Source organism: Phyllostomus discolor, chromosome 14 (genome assembly GCF_004126475.2).
Source record: "Phyllostomus discolor isolate MPI-MPIP mPhyDis1 chromosome 14, mPhyDis1.pri.v3, whole genome shotgun sequence".
Taxonomy (NCBI): Eukaryota; Metazoa; Chordata; class Mammalia; order Chiroptera; family Phyllostomidae; genus Phyllostomus; species Phyllostomus discolor.
Window position 1 is genome coordinate 40828449 of NC_040916.2, and position 11034 is coordinate 40839482.

The 11034-nt window shown below is 50.3% G+C and overlaps 1 long non-coding RNA gene across 1 annotated transcript; it reads right to left on the bottom strand.

Moving 5' to 3' along the window:
• Nucleotides 1-868: 868 nt before the first annotated feature.
• On the bottom strand, nucleotides 869-3690 carry LOC118498128. Its single transcript, XR_004900650.1, has 2 exons — nucleotides 3512-3690; nucleotides 869-3061 (listed from the first exon to the last, which is right to left on the bottom strand). It is a non-coding gene; the product is annotated as an uncharacterized LOC118498128 (long non-coding RNA).
• Nucleotides 3691-11034: the final 7344 nt, after the last annotated feature.

The window sequence follows — 11034 nt, forward strand, 5'->3', positions numbered from 1 at the left end:
ACCCGCCCCACGCCCGCACCCCAGTAACTGGACCGGTTTTGAATGTGTTGGGTTGGCCAAAAAGTTCATTTAGTTTTTTCCATAAAATAAAAGACACACTTTCCATTCTCATCAATAACTTTGTTGATTAGGATATTCTGAGTATGTCAGCTACCTCCCACATGGCATAATGTTGATTATTCTCCATTAGTACCCCAATCTGATCGCTATCAACTTCAATGGGTCCACCTGACTGTGGAGCATCATCCAGGGAGAAATCTCCAGCACGAAAAGTTGGAAACCACTTTTGACACATTTGATCAGTCACAGCACCTTCTCCACACACCGCACAAATCTTTGTTTCAATGCCTTTTTACCTTTCATAAAATAATAAAGTATACCATGCCAAAAATGGTGTGTATTTCCTTCCACCTGCAATATTAAAATGGCTACGCAAAAATTCACCAATTTTGATGTTTTTTTAAATGCATGCTGATATGACAGCTGTCACAATACAGTCTAATGAAATTATTTTGAATGAAGTTAAAGACAACTGCTACTAGAGCCATCTTATGGGGAAAGAAATGAACTTTTTGGCCAACCCAATGTGTATGTATGTATGTGAATATATCTATACCAGCATACTTTACTTCGTTATGCTTTGCTTCACTGCACTTTGCAGATGTTGCATTTTTTCCAAATTGGAAGTCTGTGGAAACCCCGGGTGGAGCAGCCTACCGGCGCCATCTTTCCCACAGCATTTGCTCACTTTGTGTGTCTGGGTCACATTCCGGTGATTTTTGCAATATTTTAAATACTCCCAGTAAAGATTATGAGTCACTGAAGACACAGATGATGGTTAGTATTTTTTAGCAATAAAGTGGTTTTAATTAAGGTACAGACATTGTGTTTTTAGAATAATATTAGTGCACATTTAATAGATTACAGTATAGCGTAAGCATAACTTTAGGATGCATTGGGGAAGCAAAAAATCTGTGTGACTTGCTTTATTGTGGTATTGGCTTTATTGCGGTGGTCTGGAACTGAATCTGCAATATCTCCAAGGGGTGTGTGTGTGTGTACATAAAATGTGTACGTGTGTGTATTCTGTGTGTGCATATATTCCAGGCATTTAGTGCTCACTGTGTGCCAAGCTCTGTTTTAAGCACTTGACTAATGTGAGTTCTTTTCGCCCTCATAACCACTCTAGGAGGTACACGCTGCCCATAAGCTTAGTAAATGGATGAGGACATTGAGTCACACAGAGATTAAGTAAATTTTCCAAGGTCGTCAGCTGGTAAGTTGCAGAGTCAGGATTCAAACCCGGGACGTTTAACCCTCAGCCCCGTGCAAAGTCTAATGGGAAGCAAAGGCTAAGCAAAGTCACAGGCAGCAACTGGTCACCGGCAGCGAGTGGTCACAGGCGTGCAAAGTCTCATGAAGCGCAGTCCAGCAAATCATCAGCCGTTCAGCACGAGTCCGTCCCAAATGTGTCATGTGACATACTTACACATTTGTGTTTGTTGTTTATCTAGAATTCAGATCCAACTGGGCAGCCTGCATTTTTATTTGCTAAATCTGGCACCTTTAAATCCAAGATACGCAAGTGATGCCCACGACCTGGGAGAGCACCCGGGTGGCTGGCGCAAGGGCATCCTGGTGGCTCAGGTGCCATGAGCACGCCGCATGGAACTCCAGGCCTCCCTCCCTCCACCTGCAGAACGGGGCGAACGAACCTGTGCAGAGCTCTTGTCGCAAGGACCATCTGTGGGGTCAGACGGCACTCAGCTGTCGCATGTTATGTACTCAGCCCAGTGGACCCTCCGTATCCACAGGTGTGGCACCCACAGACTCAAAGGACCAACTAAGGGACTCAAACAGCCTTGGATTTGGGTGCCTGTGGGGGCCCTGGGACCAATCCCCTGTGGATACTGAGACAACTATAGATCGTAGCTACTGATATGTAGTGGGTCTGTAGCCAGACAGCAGCGCACAGTAGGCCTTTAATGTGAGTCCGTCCTTACCTCTAAAGGAAGGAGCTGTTTAATACAAATAAGCACCATCAATGAGCACCTACTGTATACCATGTATATTTTACTTACATCACATAATACCCTTACAAACTAGGTATTTTTGTTGTCTTTTCACGGGTATGGAGACCAAAGCTCAGAGGACTTAACTAGTTTGCCTAATATAACATTATCTGTGCGGGCAGAGCTCGGGCCCAAACCCGCTCAGCTCCAGACCCTGTGCTCCTTTCACAATGTCACCGTGTCACCCTGCTGCCCTGCCGTGGGCCCCAGGGAGTGAGGGATCAGCCCGTTTGCCACAGAACTGGCCCCCTCTCCACCTCTTCACCTGAGAGGGTTCGTCTCCAGTTCCTGGGGGGGTTTTCTTGTCCCGTGGGAACACGGCTGTGGGCTCACGGTGAACTCAGTGGAAAAATGGATTTTGAATTTTTGAAACTCACTTTCCTGCCAACTTCACTGATATGCCTGTTTTGCCTGAAAGGACTGATCACTGTAAAATTTTAAAATCAGAACATTCATAATCCCTGTGGGTGGCCGGAGGGAAGTTAAATGATAACTACGGATTCTTTACAGTTTACGCGCTTCTCTTACATCCCTTTCCAACGTGGCATGTGCCCCTCTCTGTTTTTTAATGGAGCGGGCAGGTCTGTTGCTCCCTTTTCCTTGTGAGCTTGGCTGGTGGGAAGGACAAATAAAATGATCAGGAAGGTCATCAAGCGGGAAAACGAGATCTTTAGGGGGTGACTCTTGGAAGTCAGTGTCGCTTCTAGCACCACAAGGCACCCCAGCAGGGTCCCACTCAGGAAGGGAGGCTCTGCCCCCCCCCCCCCCCCAGGGCAGCCGCAATGCAGGACGAGTGTGGCTGCTGCCTCTCACAGGACTGAAGGCCTCAGGGACAGTCGGGGAAAGGAGGGGAAGCAAGTGTCAACGCCAGCTGTGGCCAGACTGGGACGTGGAGACACAGAGCCGGCGCAGTGCATGGGAGAGACAGGTCCCCCTGTCAGTCGTGTTAAAAATGCGACACTTCTCCCTCCGCTGACCTGGGTCCTTGTCTAAAAGGTCCAAACGCAGAAACAGGGCGTCAGTGGTGGCGAAGTTTTCCCAGCTGACTTTACCTGCCACACCTTTCATTTTTTTATTTATCAAAATACTCCAGTACTCGGGGCTTGTTCCCTTTTTTTTAAATTTTATTTATTTATTTTTAGAGAGGGAAGGGAGGGAGAAAGAGAGAGCGAGAGAGAGAAACATCAATGTGCGGTTGCTGGGGGTCATGGCCTGCAACCCAGGCATGTGCCCTGACTGGGAATTGAACCTGCGATGCTTTGGTTCTCAGCCCGTGCTCAATCCACTGAGCTACACCAGCCAGGAAAAGGGGTTTGTTCCCTAATTCCGCTTAGTTTTACACGGCAACTCAGGGCCAGGGAGACTGAGAGGAACCTTCACCCCTACCCGTGAGTTCCTGGAAAAATGCCTGACTCACTTCGCTGTCTCCTGAACCTTACCCTCTCAGTCTTCTCCTTCCACCCACCCTCTCTCCCTTTCGCTCCTCTGCTTTGTCAGCAGAACCCGTCTTTCACGGTGCAGGCCCAGCCCTCGCATCGATTACACATTCCCCGACCGAGCCCTGCCCGAGCTGGTTTCACATCTGTCTCTCTGGTAGACTGCCGTCTTGAAGTCATCACCCCTCAGCAGATGTCCTGAGACCCTTCTGTGGGCCTTGTCCCCGCCCTGTCCTGCACTCTGCTCTGAAACCCGGTCCTTCCTTCAGATGCTGTTTGTGTCTGAAGTCAGGGGAGAGCTGTTTACGTCCGCAGGCCCCAGGGGGCTTATTTGCACCGAGCTCTTACCTAAGCAGAGCCGGCTCCAAGCCCCGGGGGCCCCAGGGGCTTCCTGGGCCTCCCAGTGAGGACGCAATTAGGCAGCTGCGGAGATGCTGTTGCCCGAGTCAGTGTTCAGCTTCCAAAAACAAGCCTCGTGACCGAATACCGAGCCTTCCCTTTGTTTGTGTCAGCAGGTTCTCCAGTCCGAGATTTCCTGGCGGGGCTAAGCCTCCCCCGAGGTGTGTCTGTGAGTGAGGCGGGTTCTCAGACCGTGTCTCCGAGTTCCCACTCGGGGCCATGTGTGAAGCGAGGCCACGCCGTCTGGGGCTTACCAGATACTTTCTTTCTGCCTGGTGATGCCGGAGGAAAAGTCTGTTGCTCCTTTTTCTTTCTGAGTTTGGTGAGAAGAAAAAGTAAAATGAGGAGCAGGAAGGTCATCAGGCTGGAAAAAAGAGATCTTTCGGGGTGGGGGGGGTGGGCAACACTTTATATCAGTTTTATAGCTGGCTTCATTTAAAAGGGATTCCAAGGCCTTAGCAGCTGGGTAGGTGGCTGAGTACACACTTGCTCTTTTGCAAAGGTCGGGGGAAGGAATCCTGGCGGTGGAGTGTTTACGTTGGGGTCACTGGTCTGCTTCGTGCCCCCAAAGTGTGGCTGGCGTGAAAGGGAGAACCACCCAGCACAGAGCACTGCTTCGGGTTCTTCGCTTTGGGGGTGTCAGTAGCAATGTCCGTGACCATCAAATATATACTGTTACACTTTTCTCATAAACATGTGGTGTTGGTGGTGATGTTAGTAAGAGGAGTACTGGTGAAGGAGGAAGAAGACGAAGACGAGGAGGAGGAGGAAAGGAAGGGACTGAGGGAAGGACACACTTCTGTCATTGTTGCTCAGATTCTGAGACCTGCCCTGGGCTGGAAAGATTGCCCAGATGGCGTCCCCTTCCCCTTCCCTCCGATCTCACCAGCGCTCAGCACATCGGGCCCCTTGTGGACAGCGGCAGGATGGGGAATGAGACGGCACGGGAATCCTCACAGGGCTGCCCAGCGGCAAGGTAGCTCGGGCAGAGTGCCCCCTTCTGAATCTGTCATTACGCATCAGCTCACCCTGGTGATCTTTGGGTACAAGAAGACATACCCAGGAGGACTAACTAAAGTGCTCAGTGCTCAACACCTGCCTAAGAAGGAAACGCCCGGACTTGGCAGTCACATGGGGGGAGCACAAAGGCCAGGCTTTCCACTTCCTAGTAACTGACCCTCCGTTGGCCTGACTCGCCCCACCGGGGAAGCGGGACCAGCACGCCCACCCGACAAGGCTGTGCAGAGTAGATGAGACAGGACCTGGCACACAGCCAGTTCCCAACAAAAGCCACTTTCTTTGGGGCTGACACCATCCCGAGGATGGGGTCCGAGGCCATGGACCGATGCTTGAAGCCGTTTCATGCTAACTTTCTGCGTCCCCTCATCTTTGCTCTCGGCCAGAAGCAGTAGCTACCTCCCGTCCTAAACATTTTTCACGAGCTACTTTTTCATTTAGTAAGAACCTCCATTCCTGCGACTTAGGATAACAAAGCTGCAGACAGCAAAACAACAGTTTCAAAAACGAGGAAAAAGTCAACCGCTCCCTTGGTTGTTTTTTCAGATGCTGCCCACTGGTGTTTTGGTTGACCTAACGCTGTGAAACGACTCTATCACATTTTCTTTTACACCATCAGGATGTTTTCCTTGATGTCTGGTCCAAGTTCTCCGTGCTTGTGTCATTCCGTTGTCGGCTCATGCCTTCTGCTTGCTGCCAGGGTGTAGCGTCTAGATGCTGCCACTTAAATTTGCCCCTGCAAAACATTCACAAACCATAGTATGACTTCATGTAGTTCATCCTATACACATTCAGTGTTCCTTTACCAACACGTTCTAGTCTCCCTAAATCATTTCTTTCCCCTTCTGACAATGTTCCAAATTGCTTTTGCCTTAAGATGAGGAGATGCCCCTGCCTGGACTATCACCAGACAGACTCTAGAAAGCAGTTGTTCTAGAATCTGGGGTTCGTCTTAACAGTGCAGATTCCCTGACCTTACGGCCAGAGTTGCACATTCACAGTCCAGGGACATGGGGCCCCAGAAGGCGCATTTTAACCACCACACCCACATGCACGCGATCCCCGGGGGGTTTCGGTGGGGTTCCCTGTGGACACCACAGTTGGTGTGGTCACGTGGAACATGAGCCAGGATCATCCTGCTTCTAGTTTGCGATCACACTGGAGCCCATCTCTGAGACCACAACGGGATCACCGGATCCGACTCTGAGCATTCTCAAATCCTATAGCCAAACACTCACATCGTCTTGGCTTATGACCACAGACAACTAAGCATATCCATTAGAGGCAGACTTTGCCGGCTGATCCTGTAGAAGGCTCTCCCACCTCCCTGCCTTTCAGGGTCTGGGTGGAGGGCAGGGGAGTGTAGAGGGCTGATTGCTCTACCACCCTCATGTGTCTAGAAATCATGTGTCTTGTGCATCCTCTATGACTCCTATTTATATCTTTATAAAAATATATGAATAATCATTAATATTTATATTTACGCAGTGCATTGTGGTTCACGAACTACCTTCACGTCCATGATTTCATTCAGTCCGCACGACAGCTCTGGCGTGGTGAGTGAGCCGGGCACCGTGTCCGCATACAGATGAGGAACTGCTCAGGGAGAGTGAGTAACGTGTGCAGGGGTTGAGACAGAGGACCCAGCCCTTAAAATGATGGATTCTTTCATCAGCTGTACCGTAAGGTCACACTTTTCCAGACTGTTCTATTATCAGATCCCTGGTCTTTGAACATTGCTGACTAATAGACAGCATGTTTGCTTCATGAATGTATCTGTTACTCCACGTGGCTCTTTGAAACGGGCAGGAAATGTTCAAGGAGTGTGTGTGTAACCCATCCCTTAACCATTGCACTGGTGTTTGCCCATGATTGTATAATCGTTCTTAATTACTCTTCATTTTATTTTGAAAGCTAAACAGAAAAGGCAGGGGCAATTTATCGCGTTATAAAGAACACACCTACTCACCTCAAGGGGCCAGCCCACAAGTCACGACCTGCCATGTGGACATGTTCATTGGCAGGAGGGGGGAGAAGGGGAGGCTGCCAGTTCTTGGATACGGCCTGGGTACGGCCACGGGTCTCGTTTTCCCAGGCTCCTATCAGTCAATGGATCATAATCAATTAAAACTATTTATTGGACACTGGCTATATCCAAAGTTCATACATTAGATAATATTAAAAGAATATAAAATGAATATATAAGAGGATCCAGGTACTGCATAAACTTGTGAGTCCTTAAACTTGTTGCTCCTTCCTTCCTTCCTTCCTTCTTTCCTTCCTTCCTTCCTTCCTTCCTTGAATAAACACTTCCCTGAGCACTCACTGTGAGCCACACGCTGGGCTGGGACGTGAGGCTGGGACCTGGGACTGCCACAGTGGACAAGGCTGACCGACAGCCCAGTGAGGGGCACACACAAGGACCCTTGCAGTTGCACGCAGCGTGACGGATGCAGGAAGAGGGACGAGCGGGGTGGCATGCATGCCCTCCCGGGAGCGTGCAGCAGCCAGATCGAGGGGCCCTGCCAGGAGGCTGCACTTGCACTGGGGGCCCATTCTTCTCGCATGGACGGTGCGCTTATTTGGAGCAGCCTGCAGGGCGTGGGCGAGAGCATGGCACACCGAGGGTGTGGGGATTCATTGCTTCGCACCTGCTGTTCCCTCTGCCGAAACATTTTTCGCCACTCCTACACTAGCTAAATTCTAGCGCGAGCACATTCCAGCCCTCGCGGTACTGGGGGGATGTTAGCTATCCCACCTCTGTGCACTGCGCTGTCCTGCACCAAGCATCCACCTGGGTCCTCACCATCCTCATCGCCCCTCCATCAGGCTAGTAGCACTTCCGGGTCAGGACCCGTGTCATTTATCTCTGTGTTTCCTGCACCAATGAAGGACTGTCTCGCAATAGGGGCTTGATAAATGCCTGGATGCACACATGAATGAATGCCTCTAACGTTCAGCATCTGGATAACAGGAGGCAGGGAGCTGAACATGCACACGAATGAAACCCTTCGGGAGCAATTAGGCACGAGTCGATATTTCAAGGCATAAAATCATGCTGCACCCTCTCCCCAGTCTATTTACAGCGCACCTCTTTTCCCCAGCACGCATGTTCCTGAGGGTCGCAGACCACCCCAGCGGGCATGAAATGCGGGCCCTGCCGTGTGTGTTTAGTCTTCTCCAATGAGAAAGGTATCAGAGAGTTACTTGGAACCACTCGTGGTATTCTTCCAGCCGGAGAAATACCAAGTCATTTTGGAATTGCTCTGGGTGGCGTCTGCCAGAAAGGTGGATGGAGTTTGAGTAGGAAAGTCTCCATCAAAAAGCCGCTGGGTTGCAGGGCTAAAACCCAACAGGGTCGGATTAAGGGAGGAGGGGCGGGGCCAAGACCTACAGGTGCGAGGGCAGAGTCTATCTCTAGTGACATTTTTGTTAGTTTGTTCTTTTTTGTGAATTCTAATTTTTAAAAATACTGCATCAATTGCTCTTCATGGTATTATTCCCCAAAGGAGTGGAAGATCTGTCACACAGAAACCTGGGCCCAGATGTCTGTAGCGGGTTTACTCGTAACTGGCAAAACCTGGAAGCGACCGAGCTGTCCTTCAGTAGGCGCATGGACAGAGAGACTGTGGTGGTGCCCCAGGCAGCGGGGTCATACTCCGCACTAAGGAGAAATGAGCCATCACGCCAAAAAACATGGAGGAAACTTAGATGCATGCTAAGTGAAAGCAGCCAATCTGAACAGCTACATACTACATGACTCCAGCGAAGAGACCTTCTGGAAAAGGCAAAACTATGGAGACAGTGTAAGATCAGTGGTTGCAGGGGTGAGGGGTGAGGGGGGCTGGGAGCACAGGCCGAGCACAGAGGGTTTGGGGCAGCGAAGCTACTCTGTGTGGTGCTTCAGTGGTGCACACACGTCACTACATTGGGTTGGCCAAAAGTCCATTTAGTTCTTTCTGTAAACTAAAAGACACATGTTTTTCATTTTCACCAATAACGTTATTGATTTGGATATTTTCAGCATGTCAGCTCTCTCTCGCTATTGGCTTCTAGTGGGTAGAGGCCAGGGTGCTGCTAAACACCTTCCAATGCATAAGACAGCCCCACAGCAAAGAATTATTTGGCCAAAATGTCAGTAGTAACCAAGAAACTTCACAGACCACTTTTGACACATTCAATCAGTGACAGCACCTTCTCCATACACTGCACAGATCTTTTTTTTGCATTTATTTGTGTTTTTTACCTTTCTTGAAATAATAAAACATAATATGCTGAGAAAGTTGTGTATCTTCTTCCATTTTCAATATTAAAATGGCTACACAAAAATTCACCTATTTTGATAAGTTTTTTTAAAAAATGCACGCTGAAATGACAGCTGTCACAATACAATCTAACAAAATCATTTTGAATGAAGTTAAAGACAACTAAGCGCTACTGGAGCCATCGTACAAAAAAAAATGAACAGACTTGGTGTCCAGTCCCACTGAATGCACAGCACCACGAGTGGACCTTGGCGTGAACTGTGGACTCAGGGTGACTGTGAGGGTGTTGCACAGGTTCATCGAACGTAACCAGCGAGCCGCCCTGGTGGGGGCGCTGCTGGGGGGGAGGCTGGGCCTGCGTGGGGACTGGGGGAAGATGGAAAGTCTCTGCACCTCCTGAGCGGTTTTGTTGTGAACTAAAACTGCTCTTTAAAAAGTCTATTAAAATACTGCATTAGGAATCACGCTTTGATTAATGGGACTTTTTTTTTTTTGCCCCCCCTTAAGTTTTGTACCTACTCCCATTGCCAGAGGCCCCATGGGGTCTGGCTTCCAGCACAGGTGACACAGGGGAGAGACAGATTCCCTGGACGTCAGCGATCACCTGGCCTTGCTGCTGGTCTGTGAGGCTCACTCTGCCTGCCTGGTGCTCCTGCCCTTCCGATCTGCCTCCCCTCCCTGCCCCCAGCAGCTGGAGCGTCTGCTACTACTCTCTCAGCTCCTTCCCTCCCGGCTCACCTGCACCTGAACACAGGTGTGTTCTCTGTAACCTGCTCTATCTACCTCCTCCCTCCCTTCCACTCACAACTGACTTGCTTTGTAACAGAAGCAGCTTTTTACTGCTGGCAATGGAGTCCTGTCGCCTGGGTGGGAAGGGACAGGCTCCCTGGCTGAATTGCCAAGACCACCCCCCCTGCCCCCCCATGGAAACAGACCCCAAATCCCCTCCAGATCGCCTTTCTGCTTCCCTCCCGAGAAAGTGCCCCTGCACCCCACATGGAGGTAGAACGAGAAGACGGGCCGTCTGCGCTGGCCGACCGCAGGGGCCATGTTGTCCCCACGGCCTCTGATGACTTCCACACACCCTGGAGGTACCCTCACATGATGAGGAAACAGAGGCACCGGCGGATGAAGTCACATCAATCCATCACATCACCAGTCGGGGACACAGCAGAGACTGAAACCTAAGTGTTTTGATCCTCGGGCCTGTGTTCCTTCCATTATCTCACTCTGACCACCTCCAAACCACCCCGCCACCTCCTGCAAAGTCACCTGATCTCTTGATCAAGGAGCAGGGGGCCAATACTGATGTTTCTAACTAGCAAACTTTTAGACTCAAAAAAATCCAAGACACTCGTTCGGCCCCCACAGACATATGCAACCACTGATGGGAAAATCCCCCCACTCCTTCCGCTCCGGTCTGGATTTCTTTCAGCCTCTTTTCGGCAGCTCCTCTGCAGAGCCTTTCAGATTCCCACCACCAGCAACACTGCCCGGGGGTGAACTGCCTCTCCCACGGAGCACTGTGCACTTCAAGAACACAGACACAGCACCGGTGCGTGTGTACATGTGTGTGTGTGTGTGTGTGTGTGTGTGTGTGCTACAGTCCTCCATGGAGCAGCCTCAGAGGCTGAGGACGCTAGTTGCCACCCCCCCAACTCCCACCCCATGTGGTCCCTGAGCCGGTGGGAGGGCGAGTCCTGCAGAGAGGCCACGGTTCGCCTAGTCTTTGTTGATAGCGTGAGGTCAGCGAAGTGCTGACGGCAGATCTCCAAGACCAAGCGGAGGAGCGACAGGGGGCACAGTAATGGGAGCAGTAAGTCGCAGAAGGTATTTGTAGTCTAA